Source organism: Canis lupus, chromosome 18 (genome assembly GCF_048164855.1).
Source record: "Canis lupus baileyi chromosome 18, mCanLup2.hap1, whole genome shotgun sequence".
Taxonomy (NCBI): Eukaryota; Metazoa; Chordata; class Mammalia; order Carnivora; family Canidae; genus Canis; species Canis lupus.
The window spans coordinates 49,689,637-49,709,322 of NC_132855.1; the positions used below are offsets into that span (position 1 = coordinate 49,689,637).

Consider the following 19,686-nt stretch of genomic DNA (forward strand, 5'->3'; position numbering starts at 1 on the left):
AATTAAGTGTTCCAAAAGAACACAAAGGACTAGGAAAGGCTTGAGTAACATTAGAGAATTTTGGTGTACAAGGCAGACAATTAAATGCATTGGTGGGGCATTACATAGTATCTAATAGAAAACTAAAGTGAAAGAAGAAAGAAAAGAAGAGATCAGCATTTGTGGATTACTTGTATGAAGAAAGAACAAGATTGGGGTCACAAATGTGTTTTGTGTTTCATCCACTGGAGGTGGGGCTCTGCTTCCCAAGCAGCCATTCGTCATGGTTATTTAATCTATACATTTTTCCTTGAGAGAATCAGTTATGTAGACTTTTCTTCCCCTGGCTGTGCTTGTCTGAATTTATGCAAGGGAATCTCTCTTGAAAGAACATAAAGTGGTATATGCCTTTTTCAGTCATCTTATAATTCTTGGATATTTTATTTTGAATTTTCAGTCTTTTTTTCCCTCTTTTCTTCTCAGTTTTAGAGATTTTTTACTGAAATATCCTCAAGCTTAGAAATTTAGTCCTCTGCCATGTCTAGTCTACTAATGAGTCCATCAAAAGTACTCATTTCTGTTATAGTGTTTTTAATCTCTAGTAACTTTAAAAAATTATTTCTTTGGATTTCTGTCTGCCTAGTGACATTATCCATCTGTCTTGCAAGTTGTCTATTTTCTTCCATGAATACCCTTAGCATATTAATTATATATTTTTAAAAAATCCTGGTTAATAATTCCACATTCCTGCCATATCAGACTCTGGTTCTGATGTTTGTTCTATCTCTTCAATCTAAAATCTTTTGCCTTGTAATATGTCTTATAATTTTTTGTGTGAAAAGGTGGCCTTTCTGTACTGGATAAAAGAATTTGTAGTAAATAGGCCTGTTGTAATGTAAGGTTTGCAAGGAGAGGATGTGTTCTACACTCCTGTGATTAGGTCTGTCTTTTTGCAAGCCTGTGAGGCTGAACTGCAAATTTCAACGGTGCTTCTCAGAAGTTTTTTCCTTCTTTACATGGGACAAATTGGCTAGAGAGTGCTGGAGTTGTCTATTTCCCTTCCCTCAGGTAGGTCAGGCTCTGATAAGTCCTATTATATGGTCTCTGGTAAAACAGCTTCTCCTGAGAGTGGGAGAAACTTAACCTAGTTAAGAAGACTAAAATGCTCAGGCAATCATCAGAATGGTTCTTTCTCCTTTCCCCTCTCCTCTGACAGAAATATGAGGGGATTTTTCTGTGATATTCACTATGAAGCTCCTGTAGGTAAGATTCACAGAAGTGTGGAGGCCCCCCCAGTGACTAAGTTCCCCTGGAGTTTTTAACTTGCAGACTTGTCCACACTGAGCCTTTATCATCAACTCATTAATTACAGTTCAGATTTTTCTACCCCACTACTGATTCCTAAAGAGGTGTTTGCTTGTGGTCTTCTACTCCAGTAAGTTTGATTCTCTACCTGCCTGTCTTTCCAGTTTTGAAGACAAAACTGGAAGTATAGCAGTTTTCCCTCCAACCTCATTTCTCTGATGGATCTCAGAAGAGTGTTGATTTTTTCAGTTTTTTTTTTAAAGCTTTTCACTTGTTAAGATGGAAAGGTGACTCCTAAATTCCTAACATGACCTAAGACTGATGTTCCTAAATATATTTTTTAATCAACAAGTAATTCTTGATCTAGTTTTGCCTTGATGCATAGTTTATTGTCAATTTTATATGGGATCTACAAAAAAATTAAACATACTTTGATTTAAAATTTGATGTTCATAGACTGATTTATATGAACTTTTATTTTATATTTATTATACTCTGGCCAAAACACTACATGGTATGTTAATTTTTCTGTTAAGGCACACAAATGACAGATGCCCAATTTTATTAGTGAGGCTGTTGTATGCGCACATCAAAATACTTCTCAGTTTTTAATCTACATTTGCAGAGAACAATTCATAGTCTGCCACCTTTTCTTTTAGAAAGAGGCAGATTTGGCTACCTGCTATATTATATTGCTCTTGAATTGGAGCCAGTTTTCTGTCTTAAATATATTTCTGCAATGTGTCATTTATGGTAAAAAAAATATTCAAGAGCTATCATTTTGTCATAAAAAGTATTTGTCAGTTGCATCCAGCCTTTGTTATTGATTCATGCAAAATTCATAGAGTAAAAAATGTGTTTTTTTTCAACTACAGATTTCCAATAAAAAAAAACTATAAATAAGGCCCAGGAATGAAATTCCATTTCCTTGCATAAATGCTACAATGCAGTATGTAAATAGATGACTTTTAAAGATGATCAAATCTAGAAACTTAAAATGGAACTTAGAGAACATCTATCTCTCATACAAACTAAGAATCTTTTCAACAATACCTCTGGCAAATAATCCTATTATAGCTTCCTTCTAAGACACTAAAGAGCTTTTTCGTATACACAGGAATTTATTCCACAACATTTAGAGGTGTCAATAAAGACTCATGGTTGGACATTGTATATGGGTTGTAGGTGAAGGAAGAGAGGATAAACAACACTGAAACTACAGCTCCTGTCTCCAGACTTTGTGCCAAGTCTTCCTACCATGCATCCTGAATGACAACCAGACTGGCTACAGAATGCAGAATCCTGGCTCAGGGAACCTAACAGGGACATATCTTTGGCATTAGTTCATACTTCTTCCACAGAAAAAATGTGGTTCTCCTAAAAATAGGTAAACTAAAATATGTATCTAAACATAAAGGTAAGTCTGATATTCTGCTTAGAAAACAGCTTCAATCAAGGCAGCATGACATTGTAAAGAAAATCATTCTCCATAGGTCATTTTGGTACAACTTAGCTTTCTCAAGATGTCTCTAAACAAAGCTCTACAACAGTTCTATTGCCTAAGATAGAGGATCCTACAAATTTTATATTCACTACCTCACCTATTAATTTGACTCAGTTATCTCAGCATTAGTTCTATAATAATACATTTTTAGATCCTAGCCTAGCCTGATTATGCTTATTTTGTTCATATCTTCTAGCCTATCTCTTCATTTATATTTATATGTATAAAAATCGACTAATCTAGTATTTATCAAGGGTCTATCTTGTGTAAGATAATGGAAGTACAATGCAATAAACCTTAATTTGATATCAGCATATGCGAAATATTTTTTAAGATAAATCTACTATCCAAAATAACATAATTCACTCCAAAGTTAAAAGCATGCTACATTTAGGTCATTGTTTTGTTATACTCATTAATGTAGCCTACAAATATTTATTGTGTACCCAATATTTTTCAGACTCTGTTGTTAGTTTTGTTGATTCAGCTCTGAATAAAAGAGTTAAAACTCAATCTTACATTCTTGTTTTGGGAGAGACTAACAACAAACAAGTTAAACTAAAAAACTATATAGTATGTAAGACGGTGATGACTAAAATAGGGACATGAAGCAGGGAAATGAGACAGAGGACATGTGGAGGTGCAATTTTAAATACAGATCCAGGGAAGGTGTTACTGAAAATGTGCCATTTATATTTTTAAAAGATTTTATTCATTTATTCACTAAAGACACAGAGAGAGGCAGAGACATAGGCAGGGGATAAGCAGGCTCCATGCAGGGAGCCTGATGTGGGACTCGATCCTGGAATTCCAGGATCACAACCTGGGCCAAAGGCAGGTGCTCAACCACTGAGCCACCCAGGAGTCCCCAAAAATGTGCCATTTAAATAAGAACCTGAAGTAGGTAAGTAAGTGAGGTTGGTGGATATCTGGGAAAAGAACATGCCAGACAAAGGGAGAAGCAAATGCAAAGACTCTGGGGCAGGAATACACCTGGAGTATTCAAGGAAAATCCAAGAGGTCAGTGTGACTAGAGGAAAGGGAGAGGTATTATCTGGAGAGAGTTCAGGGTAGTCATATCCTAGGGACTTTGAGGTAAAAATAAGAGGCTATTACAGAGTTCTGAGTGGAGGGGTGAAATGATTTTACTTGTATTTTAACAAGTTCACCAGAGGTATTATGCAAAATAAGAGGGCAAGGGAAGAAGACTACACAGAATGTTATCATATAAAGATGATGGCAGCTTGGATCAGATCAACAGCACTGAATGTGTCTTAAAAAGATAGATCCTACAGTATGTGCTGTTGAAGTGAATGTGAAATATGAGAGTTAAGTTTGATTTTAAGATTTCTTGGTTTCATCAACTGGATGGATGGGGTGGCCATTAACTTAGATAGGGAAGAGTATAGGAAAGCCATGTTTAGACATTAAGTTTGAGCTGTCAATTACGTGTTCAAGGGAAATTAACACTAGGGAATGGGTAATACAAGTGTGGTGTTCAAAGGAATTTCAGATAAGATGTGCATATTGGAGCATTGTTGGCTTATAGGAAGGATTTCAATCAGTGAGACTAGATGAAGTTGTAAGAGGAAAAGAGTGAGAGAGAGAAGTTCAAAGATTGAGTGTTGATCACTCCACTCTTTAGAGGTTGGAGAAATGAGAAGGAGCTAGCAAAAGGAACAGAGAAGGAGAAACTCCCATAAGCCGAAAACAGTTTCTTAAGAAGGGAAGGATCGGGATCCCTGGGTGGCGCAGCGGTTTGGCGCCTGCCTTTGGCCCAGGGCGCGATCCTGGAGACCCGGGATCGAATCCCACGTCGGGCTGCCGGTGCGTGGAGCCTGCTTCTCCCTCTGCCTATGTCTCTGCCTCTCTCTCTCTCTCTCTCTGTGACTATCATAAAAAAAAAAAAAAAAAAAAAAGAAGGGAAGGATCAATTGTCTCAAAAGCTGCTGATACGTCAACCATGTTAAAGATTGACAGATGGCACTGGATTGAACTACATAGAGATCTTTGGTGCCCTTGACAAAAGTAGCTTTAGTGGAGTGTCAGAGATAAAAGCTATTGGGAATGGATCAGAAAGAATAAAAGGAGATAAATCAGAGACTATGAGTAGAAAAACTTCTTGAAGAGCCTTGATACAAAGGGAAACAAAAGAGAAATGAGACCTGTAAAGTTTTCCTGTGTGTGTGTTTTTTAAATGGGTGAAATAAGATGGATTTTCTTCTATTTATGGGCATTTGAATTTTTAAAGAACAGGCAATTTATTTAAGAATCTATGTGCCAAAGAGAAACACAAAGTAATATAATCTTATATGATAATAATAATAATATTTATTTATTTATTCACGAGAGACACCGACTGAGAGAGAGAGGCAGAGACACAGGCAGAGGGAGAAGCAGGCTCCTCACAGGGAGCCTGATGCAGAACTCGATCCCGGATCCCGGGATCACGACCTGAGCCGAATGCAGGCACCCAACAGCTGAGCCACCCAGGCGTCCAGCTTAAATGAATCTTAAAAAGACTGAGACTAGAAGCAGTGTTTTAAGTGCACGAGAAACTTTAGTCCAAGGATACTAAAATTCCCTCACATTTATGTATGCTTTGTATAAGTCACTGGAAAAAATGCAAGCCAAATTTCAGTTAAACAAATGTTTGGATTTTCAGAAGTTTGCACAAAACTCAAAAGGATAACCTATTTTTGGTACATATTTTAATAAGATAAAATCCTCTCTGGGAGAAGAATTTCAACAATCTCATTGTACTATTATGGAAATTAAAGAACACGTTTGTTAACAAGCAAAAGAGAGAAAACTAATAACTAAGTAATACCATCTATAGCTGTTACTAAGACCTAGTGCCAAAAAATGTTAGCTAAAAGAATGCTTATCACTGTGTGTGAAGGTCAAAAATACTGACACTATCAGGGTATGTAGAACAACTTAATATTATAGATTAAAGAAGAAATCTTTTAAAATGTTGACTTATACTATTTAAAAAACTGAAATATAACATGTTTTGGTTAGAATTTTTCCATCCAATTTTTTTCTGACATATACACATGCGCACATGTGCGCGTGCGCACACACACACACACACACACACACACCCCTAAAACAAAGTCTCCCTAAAGTAATAATTTTGGCCATGAATGTAGACTAGACATGAAAGGGAAGAAAGCACGTTTATTCCAAACTGAAGGGAGAGTTTTTTTATTGTAAAAAAAAAGATTAAGAGAGAAAAAAGAAGAAATTATCAAGTTTTCAATGAAACTGGAGGCTGCACTAAAAATAGCATGCATTTTGCTGAGGAGAAAAAGTCACTCATAACTCAACATAAGCAATTGCAATCTATTTCTTGTTTTATCTTCTTTGAAATAAAATACACTCTATATGTTCTCAACATGTGGGGAATGATACTCTGTCAATAGAGAATAATATGAAAATGGAGGCAGCATAATTAGGCTTGGAAGAAAATGACAGCATTCTAATCATGGTATATCTTGCACTACCAGATTTTTCACACTATTTTTATGGAATATAAAAGCTATTGAAGTGGAGTACAAGTATAAAATTAAATAGTGTAGAAAAGTTCAATTCCTTTAGAATTGGCATGCTGCAGAATAAGCCTGGTTTATGAAAGGGGAAGTCTCACTGAAATTTCTGTCAACTTTACTTATTTCATAAGTTACAGAAAATTTCTAGGTACAAGTGGTCATTTTGAATAGCTATACATATGACTTTGACACTTCAGATGTTCACCTTTATGATAAAAAAATAATAATTATGGCAAAAAGGAGAACCACCTCTGGATAACTTTATTTTTTAAAGATTTTATTTATTTATTCATAGAGACACAGAGAGAGAGAGAGGCAAAGACACAGGCAGAGGGAGAAGCAGGTTCCATGCAGGGAACCGGATATGGGACTCGATCCCGGGTCTCCAGGATCATATCCTGGGCTGCAGGCGGCGCTAAACCACTGTGCCACCGGGGCTGCCCTTTGGATAACTTTAGAAGAAAAACACAATTTCTTCAGAATGTAAGATGTTAGTATCCTTTAGTCAATTTAATAAAGTGTGAGTGTAAGTAGGACTTAAGTCAACATCTTGGAATAACTAATACCATTATGTTTCTATACATAATATATGTTAATATTATGGCAGTAAGCAGAAAATTAAAAGTTAATTTAAAATAGTATATGTTCTGTTAATAAAAGTAATAGATACTCATCGTAGAATGCGTGAAAACTATAGACACAAGATAAAATACAAATCACCTATAATCAACACTCCTAAGTAACATTTAACATTTGATACATGTGCCTGAACACATTTTCTGTTCATGATATATCAACTAAATTAAGATCATATTGTAATATGTAATATTATTTTGCATCCCATTATTTTAGTAATCTTTTGCAATGAATGTTTGCTCTTATTTAATATTATTTGGAGGAAATCATATACATAGCAATAATATATTTAACAATTCCTTTATTATTGTATATTAAGATGTTTCCTTTATTGGGGATCCTAAATGGGGCTGAGATGAATATACATATATTGAAGTTTTACTTCGAGTAAAGTATTTTATAATTATATCATTCAGTTATTGCCTATATAAATAAAGTTCACCAGTGATGGAATGAGTGGTTAAATATTTAATTAAATTTATTATGTCTAACACAACTCCAAATATTTTGTATTAGAATCTTTAAATGAAAAAGTAAAATTAAAGCAGGAAAAATGAGAATTGAGAGAGGAAAGAGAGTCAAAGGAAGATAAATGCCTGAAATACACGGCTTGAGATCCTATAGAGTTAGTAAAAATAAATTCCAATGTTGTTTAGAGTTTCTGAATAACCAAAACAGCAAGGGAAATATACAGTAATTCCCAATACCTGTGAGTACCAACTCTTAGGATTAAAATAATAATGCTATTCTCAGGGGTAGCTCACTTATTCTAGATACTATGACTTGAACAAACTTTCTTCCTTGGATTTTCATGAAGACAAGTCAGGTTGATAAAGTGCATTTCATCTCCAATGACATCCTTCTAACATATTTTGACAGAATTATTCATTATACTACTTCTCTATGTAGACCAAGGGCATAATGGCAAGATCAAATAACCTTAAGATACACATTAATGGATCCACATTTGTCAACTACATTTCTATTTGAACAATTCTATAAAATTGTGACCACCTGGCTAAATAAAAACTAACTTGTATGTATTTTAATTTTTACTTTAATTATATTTAGATTTAAAAAGCCACAGAACTAAAATATCTTGAATCCCTTTTTGATGGTAGGGAAAAATATTTTAACAGTTGGCATATTTTCTGTTGTTATAATAGGGATTTACAGTACATCATCTTGTTTCCAAAGAAGTGATTTTGTTTTTAAACTACATATTTTACCTAATTCCAAATAGAATGTGAGTTGGCTTACAGTCAAAAGCAAAAATTCATAGAACCACTGACACTAAAATAAAGTATTAAGAGTCATGAAATCATGTTATACTAACTGACACTAGATGCTTAGGCTGAGGAGAGCTACTACATTAAACTCCTTGGCAATAAATATGACATAAATTTAATGAAATAATAATGGGAAATACTTCAGATCATCAGGAAAAATAGACACTGTGTTACTACAGAATTTGAACTTAACCCTTAATAAAAATCAGCACCAGACTTCCAGGTAACAATGATAGACTTCTCCCTTTTTTAAAATCTAAAAAATAAAAAATAAACACCAGAAAGAAAAAAATTCATTCATCAATCCACAAACAAAGAAAGGGCACAATGTAGTATGGACTTTAACTACATAAATGGTATCAGGAATTGATTAAATATTTATGAGTCTCAAATACTACCAATTTTATTTTTTTTAAAACTTGAATGATGGAGAGTAGTAAAGTGAGAGTAGAATGAATAAGTGAAAACAGCTTTTATTGAACAACACATAGACTCAGATATCTTCCATTTGAAAAATAAAATGATTTAAAATTCTAAGATATATATATCCTTCTTCTCCAAACTCCTACCAACACATCTGTGACAGTAGGACTCCTGGTCTTTACCAGGTAAAGGAAACATTTGTGCAGGAGTAACAAAATTCTCAAAAGAGTTCTTTCCCCCTAGTGAAAACTGCCTGAAGCTCTATCTGATGCCTCCTAAACAGGCAACAGAAAACTAAACAGAGCAAAATGACTGAAGCCCCAAAATGCAGCTTGGCAAAAGACAGATATGCCCAAGTCAGAGGTGGAAAGGAGAATGAAGTCATTCACATTATTTTAGGAGAAATGAACTGTTTAGATCTAGTATGATTCAAAGAAATGGTCTCACAGGCCTCCAAAAACACTAAGCCATCTTTCCCAAAAAAGAGATATAACATATAAAAGCCGAACAATTTGGAAAGAGATGTTAGCTCCAAAATAGAGACAATGTTCCTACTGGTGTTTTGCAGTATAGAAGAAATTAGTAAGAACAAGGATTTAATTATATTAAAAAACTCAAATGCAAGATGATAAAACAACAGAATGAGATAAAAAACAAAGAATGACAGAGTCAACAAAATGATTTGAAGGTCAAAATAATACTATTACAGAAAAAAGTAAGAAAGTACAGAATAGATATGCTTTAAAATTGAGATAACATAGAAGAATGACTTGAGATAATTAAGTGACCACAGACAAAAGACCAAGCAATCAAAGCAATTTGAAAGAAAATAATAGATATTGAGGCAAGGCAAAAAAGAACTAACATGAAGATAACTGGGACTCTTCAGAGAGAATTTAATTAAACAGAAAAAGAATTTGAACACATAACATCAACAAAAATCCCTGAAATGAAGGGATGTCTACATTAACAGATTAAGAAAACCTGCCTACATCTCAGAAAAGATAGTCAGAATCTTGACTAATTGCTGGTACAGTTTGATGACCTGAGATTCACAACTAAAGAGAAAGAAGAAAGCAAAGTTCTAAATTGCAGTGGTATGGAGGTATTTAACAGGCAGATAAAGAATAACTGCCTCCAAGTCATCCTATGTATAAAATCAGACTAGGATTCTGTAAGCCTGGAATGCTGGTGAGACTGTCCGAAAGGCTGTGGGATGTTTAGGTAATGGTGATCTGACAGATGGTTTTCAAAATCAGAGTGGAAAGGCATGGCAGATACTGTGGGTGGGCCCATTCAAGTTCCTTTACATCTTCCTCCTTCTTGGAATAGCAGGGCAGCAATAACAACATTCCAGAGGAATTCTGCTTCTATCATGCCCAAGTAACTGGTGCGAGACTTCTTTTCTTGTGATAAAAAAATAGAAAACTGAAAAGAATATATAAAACAGTAGTTTTCAGACACTGGACAAGAGGTAGCACAAGACTGTGATAATGGGAAAAAAGGGTGGCAAGGAGTTCTACAATCCTCCTGGTTTTTTACCTGGAGGCAACTTCCTGATTACAATGCAGAAAGGGGTTCCCAAAATAAGCATAATCACAAAGTAAGCACAGTCTTCTGCTTCACCTACAAGAGCTGATCTCTAGGAAATCTGGTTGCTCCAAGCTTCAATTTCCTGACAAATATAATACCCTCATTTAGAATTATTGCAAAAATTACATTGTATATAGAAATAGACAGATTTATATAGATATACACCCAAGTCATGATAAGTGCCCAATAAATCTTAACTATCATTACTATTAATTAGATATCTCACAGTATTTTTATTTATAGTGAGGTTACTAGATTGAATTGAAGAAAATTCAGAATTTTATTCTAAATTTTTCATTCTAAATTTCATAGAAACATAGAGTATTTAATCACAAGACTATAAAATTGGGAGAAGCTTGTGAAAACCCACATGATGGCGAATCATAAATGAAACTTGTAACAATTAGACTTTTCATGGGATAGAAGAAAATAGAAATATTAAAAAATGTTTGCAATTGTGTTGCATAATTTATGAGCTGAATAATGAAAGTGTTTACTTGCAAATGGAGCCTAACCAAAAAAAAAAAACAAAAAACAAAAAACAAAAAAACAAAAAAACAACTACTACATCTTGAAAATAAACTGCATGATTTGGAACAAAACCCAGCAGCTGTGAGTCACAACTTGTAACTGAAAACACCAGAGTTGAAGCACTTGTGGAAGATTTGTACATGAAGACTCCTAAGAGACAACATTCCTCTTAATTAGACCAAGGAAGTGAAGGAAGGTCTTTTACATATTATTCTCAGGTGTTTGATAATGCTTCATAGACTGAAGAACCTAATCACATGAAAACTTTTATCTTCTAGGTGAGATCATTATCCTTCACAAATGGGTTGCTTGAGAGCAATAATTCAACATTTAATTGTGTTTTCTTTATTTCCCCTAAGAGATAAATCTAGGAAAATATGAATTGCATTGTTGTTAAAGTTTCAGCAGACCTAAGTATCAGAATAATGTTCCCAAATGGCATCTTTCCTATTATTAGTCAACAATATGAGCTTTGAATATTTGAGTGCAATGTTTATGGGACATGGTGCCATAAGGTAGTACAGCTTTAACTTTGTACTCCCCTGTGATGTTTTAACACTTTTGAAGTATCTCTGCTCTCTGAAAGCAACAGAGCATACACATACACATATTCTGCTATAGCAGTGACTATGATCCTAAAACAATCACAGTTGTAAATTACAAAATGGCTCAAATTCTTCACCCTTTCCTGTCTATGCCCTTTGTCAAATAGCCTTGTAGGGTCCTTTTGTCTGAGGTCAGGCAAGGGACTTGCTCAAACAGGCTTGAAAATAAGTTGTCCCATTCGGTTTATTCTCTTGCTCTCTGCCATCCATGAGAAGAACTTGCTAAGAGGCTAGTTTGCTAAAAGATGAGACACACGTAAAAGAGATGAGGTATCCCAGTCAAAGCCACTCAAGGTCACCCCAAATCCAGTCCACTTCAAACATGTGGGAAAGTTAGTCACTAGTTAAGACCAGAAAAATCCTCTCAGCTAACCTATAGATTTGTGACATAATACATACATTTTTTTCTTAAGCCATTGACTTGTGGAGAGGTATGAAATCCCAAATTTAGAGTAGTTAGGTTTCATCAACTCCAATCTCTGTCAATTGGATTAAATAGGAAATACAAGTCAGTTTCTTGAGGTCTTTTCCATCTTCAGAAACTACATGCTAGCTAGCCTGGTTGGCTTAGGTGCTGGTTTTAACTCAAGTACTCTGCAATTAATGATTTGGTAGAACAAATACATATTTCCTTTTCTATGTATCCCCAGCTTGATTTAAAAATGTTTCTATTGGCCTAAGAAAATCTCTTCAGTGGGGTTAAAAATAGGTTGAATTATATTTGAAGAGAGAAGGGTACACTAAAGCTGAGCGATCTCAACAAATAATCATCAAAAAACTGTAGAGTAAATTAAATGTCAAAACAATTATGTGGGTTTTGGCACTAACTGAAAGATTTTTGTATCTAAGAAAGAAGACTTTTACATTAATAATATGAAATTAACTCCATTTCTAAAAATCTTAAGTAATTAATAAATACCTCTAAGGAACCCACTGAAATTTTGTGAATTTAAAAAAATCATATCTCAAAATTAAAAGATATAGTTGAAGCATGCAGAGTGTGCACAACCCATAATTTATATAACTTTAATACTTGATCTTATAGTACTTAGAGTTTATTTTTAAAATATTTTTGGGTATTTATCTTTCAAAGATAAGTATGTATGGTATGTTTAGCATTAAAGTTGGAATATATGTATTTAGCAAATAAAAAACAAAAATGTTTCTTAGAATTTGCATTCATGTTAATCTTATTCACTTTGATAGACAATGATGTTTCTCAAATTATTAGAAGTCTTATCAATTTTCATTTCCTTATAACTGCTTTCTTCTGTCTCTAATATGAAAGTACTAAAATTTTATCATCTTGATTTAAGAGTCACAAGGCAATATAGTTAGCATGTCCACTGTCACTGAAGATTCATATGAGAGAAAAAATGTGTTTTTTTGGAGGCCTGATCACAACATAAGTAATAAAAGTATGTACTAAAACCCATAATCTTATATCACAGATCTTCAAGTTTACTTATCAATTCATAATCATACTTATTCTTGCCTTTTATCTCTTTTTTATCATTTAAAAAATACTCTAATACCTCCTTTTCTCTGCCATCATGGTGTGTGTGGTGGCCTATTTCTCACCATGTCTTTTCCTAAGACTTTCAGGATCAAGGGATTCCTGGCCAAGAAACAAAAGTAGCATCATCCGATCCCCCAGTGGATTCAGATGAATGAAAACTGGTAATAAAATCAGATACAACTCCCAGAAGAGGCACTGGAGAGGAACCCAGCTGTGGCTATAAGGGATCACGCATGAGATAGCATGATATCTATGCTCCATAATGGTAATGTGCTTGTATCTTATCACTCTGTAAGCATCACTACTACCTGAACAATAGAAATGTTTTATCAGAGAAATGTTTTCTCTGTTACTATGTTTCTGCTCCAGTAAGTTGGTTCAGTAATAAATATGTGAGAACTTAAAAAAAAAAACTCCTAATATGTTTCATGTTTCAACACTACAAACACACAAATTCTCAATTATTCTCCATTAGTTTTCATAATGCCACATTATCAACTACAATTCCTTAAATACAACAGAATCATATGCCAAATAAAAGCATAGAACTAACATTTTGGAAAATCTACCATTTTCTTGAGTAGTTATATTGAAACATCTTGAGCCATAGAAAAATATATATGAGAACACTGACCTAGAAATCAAATTTTAATTTTATGTCATTATTTGCCAAATGATAAAATGTAAATGTATATACCAAAGAAAAAGTACATGTTATGGAAAGAAATGCTCAGTAAATTCAGTTCCCTTATAAACATTACTTTTAGCTAGCTTATCAGATAATATAATAAAAAATCATTAGAATATGTTTGTTAGGGATGAGTCTTAAAGTTCATCAGAAATCTCACCTTTTTGGGGCACCTGGGTGACTCAGCAGTTGAGCATCTGCTTTTGGCTGTCCCAGGGTCAAGTCCCACATTAGGGGAAGCCTGTTTCTCCCTCTGCCTATGTCACTGCCTCTCTCTCTGTGTTTCTCATGAATAAATAAATAAAATCTTAAAAAAAAAAAGAAAGAAATCTCACCTTTTTTGTGACAGAGAAGGTAGCCATATTTCTTTCATTCTGCAGACAAAAATTTTCCTGAGATAACTATAAATTACAAAGGTTAAATCCCTGAATAGGGAAATATAAATATTCCAAGACTTAGGTTTCTCATAGATATATGATACTAACTACTTACCCAGAACAACATCACATATTGGGCGACTTATCTTCACAGCTCCAAATGAAACTTAGAGCATATATATATGGTGGAGCATGTTCTATCCGAGAGAATGTATGCGTTGATATAATTGGTTAATGTCTCGTGATGTGACGTATTTGGCAGCTGTCTCTATCATATTGGCCAATATAGGCATACAAAACAAGAGCTAATTATAGGTGAGTCTTCAACATTTCTGAACCAGTTATCTACATCCTATGGGGGGCTGCTATGAAAGAAGGTTATCAAAGATTATTAAAGAGAAAATTGAAGCTGGGCAGGAGAGAAGGTGGTCCACAAACACTCTGCTAATGATAGGAGGGAATCTCAATTTTTAGAACTGATAAGAAAAATCTCTTACCAGAAAATTTATATATATATCCAAATATGTACCTGAATGAGATGCATTATAAATTTGGCAATTCAAACCTGTGTGTGGAGTTGGGGAGGGGGAAGGAATGGGCTATCCAATAAGAGGTGTTGGGTCTACTAGGTTCTAGTGAAACCTAATTTGGAAAAATTAAATCTGGATCCAAACCTCCTGTGGTGTAGGTCTCAGTCTATCAATAACCAATGTTGTGGCTGGAGTGTCCCTTGCAGTTCTTATTATGATTGCAAGATGTCCTCAGAAAACTTTGAAAGAGACAAGGTTTATTACTTACAAGAACCTGGAAACCACACGGCACAGTTGGAGCCACACAGATCACAGGGGTTTGGGAGAGAGTGCGGGCTTGGGGTTCTACTTTTATTGGGGTCCAGAGTACAGGACTAGGGTTTCACAGGCTAACTCTGTATTGGTGAATTTAAACCATAAAAAATGACAAATGGTAATGATATTTACAGAAATATTATGAGTGTTGCCCAAATATAAGAAGTTCCCACAAATCAATAAGAAAATGATCATAAAAGTAATAAATGAATAAACAGAGAATTCATGTAATAAAATGAAAGTGGTTCTCAAATTTATTTAAAGATACTGAACCTCATTAATAACTAGAAAAATGTAAATAAAAACTACTTCATCAAATTGGAAAAGATGAAAAAATTTGATGAAGCACTATAGTGGAAAACCTATCTTAAATCATGAATTCTCATCCATTGTTAATAAATTTATAAACTGGTGACAGCATATACATCATAATTTGGCAACGTTTTCAAAATTACAGATGTTCATACCCATTGGCATACCAATGCATTTGGAATCTGTTATAGAAATATGCATGCAGAGATATGAAATAATTTATGTATAAGGTTATTCATTATATCGCACTGATAATAGCAAAATGTTAATAACAAGATAGATTTATAGCAATAGGAGATTCATTAAATAACTATAGTAGATCTATACAATAGAACACTGATATAAAAGAATGAAGAAGATTTTATGGATCATATGCAAGAACACTCAAACATGCATTTGCATGTAAAAAAATGTAAGTTGAAAGTGAAAATGGCAGACTAGGGAACTCTAGGGGCCCATCCTCCCCTAGAAATACTGAAAAATCTGACAAAAATGGTCAGAATCAACCTTATTGGAATTGGAACTCTAGAATATTCTCAGAGGTTTACAGCAACCAGGTGAAAGGGGTTATTCTGTATGTTAGTAAATTGAACACCAATAAAAAATAAATTAAAAAAAAAAAAAAGGAAAACAATGAAGGAAACACAGTAGACTTTTGTGGTGTTTTGACTTATGCCATTCCCCTCCGTAGATTGGCAACTCACATTCCCGGTATCAGTTCTAGTTCTGGAGGGAGCAGATAGGACCTGGTTCTCAAAAAACTGTATTTGTCTCATTTGACCACCCTGGAAGCTCCCCGAGGGATTAGCACAAAGGGCTTGCTTTTATTTTACTTATAACTCTCAAGGCAGAGAGTCCACTATGCAAGAGAATTCCTTAAAAACAACGAAAGGAAAATAAACTAGCTACTGTCACCTAAGACAAAGGATATCAGTTGGGGTAAACAATAAGACATGCTGAAAAGTCTGGCAAGAAAAGCTGCAAAGTGAATTCTTTTGGGGAATAAGGGCCTTGAGAGCCTCCAACACTGGTGAATCTAAAAGGCCACATGCATACAACAAAAATGTACCAAAACCAGATTTAGAACTTTTGTGTAGTGGGCAAAATTTAAGGTCATTAGGATGTTTCATTAGGGACTAGTAAAATGTCGGTGTCAGAGATCTTTTTCTCCTGCTTATCAATTTCTTCAAAGAACCCTCTAACCTAACCTGAATATCTTTTATATCTGTGTTAGCCATTAGACTGCGAACTATCTATGCTAGACATAGTAATATCTCAGTTATAGAGCCACTGTCTAGCATAGTAATTAATTCATACTTCACACACTAATTCACGCAAAACAGACAAAAATCAGAAGTATTAAAGAATAAATAAAATAATATGTGCTATTTCCCCTGGTAAATCATGTCATGGCGTAGTTATGGGTAAAGAGTCAGAGGGCAAGAGATTCGTTACCTGATTCAGCTCTTCAATAAAGACCCAAAGGATATTCAGCTACCTTTGAAGTCAAGTGTAGGAGGTATGAGAACCACAAATATAGAGAAATTACACTGGACCACATAAAACTACATACACTTTGGAGTGGAAATAGAAGGCACTTTGTGACTGAAAAAAAGGAGAGAAAAAATGTGCAGGTAATTATTTTATAATCAAAATAAAACTAAAGCTGTACATCTAAACATTAAACAGATACTAGATTTTTTAAAAAAATGCATAAAGAAATTTAAATATTCTCTCCAAAGACATATATTGAAGAAGAATTTAAAGTTGAAATTACACGTTTTTAAATGAACTCCTAAGCAAAACATTCAAGAAGGGGAAGAATTAAAAAGAGCTTTGGAGGAAGTGGATTTTTAATTATACAGTTAAAAAAAAAGAATTATACAGTTTTAATGTAATCTATTAGTTCAGTCTTAGAGAACCAGATTACAGGATAGAAGAAAGTTTAAAATCAGTAGATAGGTGTTTATCAGACATGAGGAATTTGGACTGCCATGTATCTCTTCTCAGGCTCTAGTCATGGATCTGAGGAAGGGATTCAAGCTTTCACCTCAAGAAAAAAGAACACAGAGCTGAAGAACTGTGGGGAAAAAATTGTACCAGTTGAAAAAAGAGAAAAGTAAAATAATGGGGGCCTAAGAAAAATTCCTGCAGGAACAAGGAAACCAAATATCATCCTGTAGATTCAGAAGAAATAAAAAATTGACGCTTAAAAAATTTAAAGCAATCTGGGTTGTCTTTAATGAATGAAATAAAAAGACGGCCATTCACCAACATAAAAGATTTCCAAAAATAATACTGCTTACGTGTTTCTTTTGGAAAGAAAAATGTTAAAACTGTATTCCAAATAACTGAGATGAGAAGATACCAAAACTGAAGCATGCTTTCAATTTAGTATTAGGACTTAGTAAAAAAACTTATGAAAGTAATTTCAAAACAGAATTCAAAGATTCTACTTAAAAGAAAACATATGTGATAAAAATATAATTTAATCTCAAAGCATCCAAATACCAAATCATATAGACTCACTGTAAATCATACCCACATATGTGTTTATGTAACTATAAGCAAAATTTTCAATTAACAATTGTAAATTGGCAAAAGGAATAAAACCAGCTCTATCTGAGCTAATTATGCTTGTATTACTTAAAATCAGTAGGAAGATTAATAATTCTTTAAATAGTGCTGAGAGGACTGATCAATAATTTTGAAAGAAAAAAGTAACTAGGATTCTTACTTCACAGAAATAGATTCCAGGAGAAAATACTGAAATGCTAAGAAAATATCACAGCACTAACAATAGTTGACTGGATATTTAACAATATTGGAGAATAGGGAACAAACTCAAAATGGATGAAAGACCTAAGTGTGAGACAGACAGAAATCCATCAAAATCCTAGAGGAGAACACAGGCAGCAACCTTTTTGACCTCCGCTGGGGCAACTTCTTGCTAAGCACACTTCCAGAGGCAAGGGAAACAAAAACAAAACTGAATTATTGGGACTTCATCAAGATAAAAAGCTTTTGCACAGCACAGAAAACAATCAACAAAGCTGGGACGTGTGGGTGGTTCAGTGGTTGAGTGTCTACCTTTGGCTTAGGGTGTGATCCAGGGGGTCCTGAGATCAAGTCCCACACCGGGCTCCCCACAGGGAGCCTACTTCACCCTGTGCCTATGTCTCCACCTCTCTCCGTGTCTCTCATAAATAAATAAATAAACAAACAAACAAATAAATAAATAATAAAATCTTAATTAAAAAAAACAATCAACAAAACTAAAAAGGCAACTTGTGGCATGGGAGAGGATATTGGCAAATGACTATCAGATAAAAGGGCTAGTTTCTAAAATCTATAAAGAACTTATCGAACTCACCCCCCCCCCGAAAAAAAATCAGTCAGGAAATAGGCATAAGACATAAACAGGCATTTCTCCAAAAAAGAAATACAGATGGCTAACAGACACATGAAAAAATGTTCAACATCACTTGGCATAAGGGAAATACAAATCAAAAGCACAATGAGATACCACCTCACATAGGTCAGAATGGCAAAAATGAACAACTCAGGAAACAACAGATGTTGACCAGGATGTAGAGAAAGGGGAACCCTCTTACACTGTTGGTGGGAATGCAAACTGGTACAGCCACTCTGGAGAACAGTGTGGAGGTTCCTCAAGAAGTTAAAAATAGAGCTACCTTATGACCCAACAATCCTACTTCTAGGTATTTATCCAAGGATACAGAAATATTGATTCAAAGGGACACCTGCACCCCAATGTTTATAGCAGCAATGTCCACAATAGCCTTTAAAAAAAAAAAAAAAAAGAAAAAGAAACAGAGATCCCGGGGTGGCGCAGCGGTTTAGCGCCTGCCTTTGGCCCAGGGCGCGATCCTGGAGATCCAAGATCGAATCCCACGTCAGGCTCCCGGTGCATGGAGCCTGCTTCTCCCTCTGCCTATGTCTCTGCCTCTCTCTCTCTGTGTGTGACTATCATAAATAAGTAAAAATTAAAAAAAAAAAAAAACTTAAAAAAAAAGAAACAATATTTCAAAAGACAAGTTGAAAATGTTTGTTATTCAAAGGTAAATGGCAAATATATTTTTAAAATCAATACAAAACAGACAAATCTATAGAAAACAATGAAACTGAAGAGGAAATTCACACAAATTTTCTCTCATTCTCTTTTCCACACACACACCCGCAAACATAAAACTTCACTAGAAATCAAAGAAATAAATTTCAATTATGAATCATAATAGAGCATAACTTTCACTTAAAACAACGCCAAAATGTCTAAGTGCTGTTGGTAAGAATCTAGGAAAATGTGATTTTATGCTGCTAGGAGGGAAGATTTGTGTACATTTTCTAAGGAACAAATGAATAATCTCCATAAAAAGCTTTAGAATTGTGTATACTTTTTTGACAAGCAATTCTACCTTTAAGATTTTATCCTAAGAAGATCACTGAGAATGTATGTAAGATTATTATCAAGGGTATTCATCACAGTCTACATACCAAAGAACACA

General features: G+C 34.3%; 1 long non-coding RNA gene across 9 annotated transcripts in view; it reads right to left on the reverse strand.

Annotated features, from left to right (window-relative positions):
• LOC140609182 (uncharacterized) overlaps positions 1-19,686 on the reverse strand; it is a 337,556-nt gene that overhangs the window by 161,266 nt on the left and 156,604 nt on the right. For 2 of the 9 annotated variants that reach the window (XR_012011117.1, XR_012011119.1), the window contains one exon: positions 16,751-16,765. The exons of the other annotated variants lie outside the window; for them this stretch is intronic. This is a non-coding gene — a long non-coding RNA (uncharacterized lncRNA). Of the gene's footprint in view, positions 1-16,750; positions 16,766-19,686 lie in introns of those variants that run through there. 9 annotated transcript variants of the gene reach the window in all.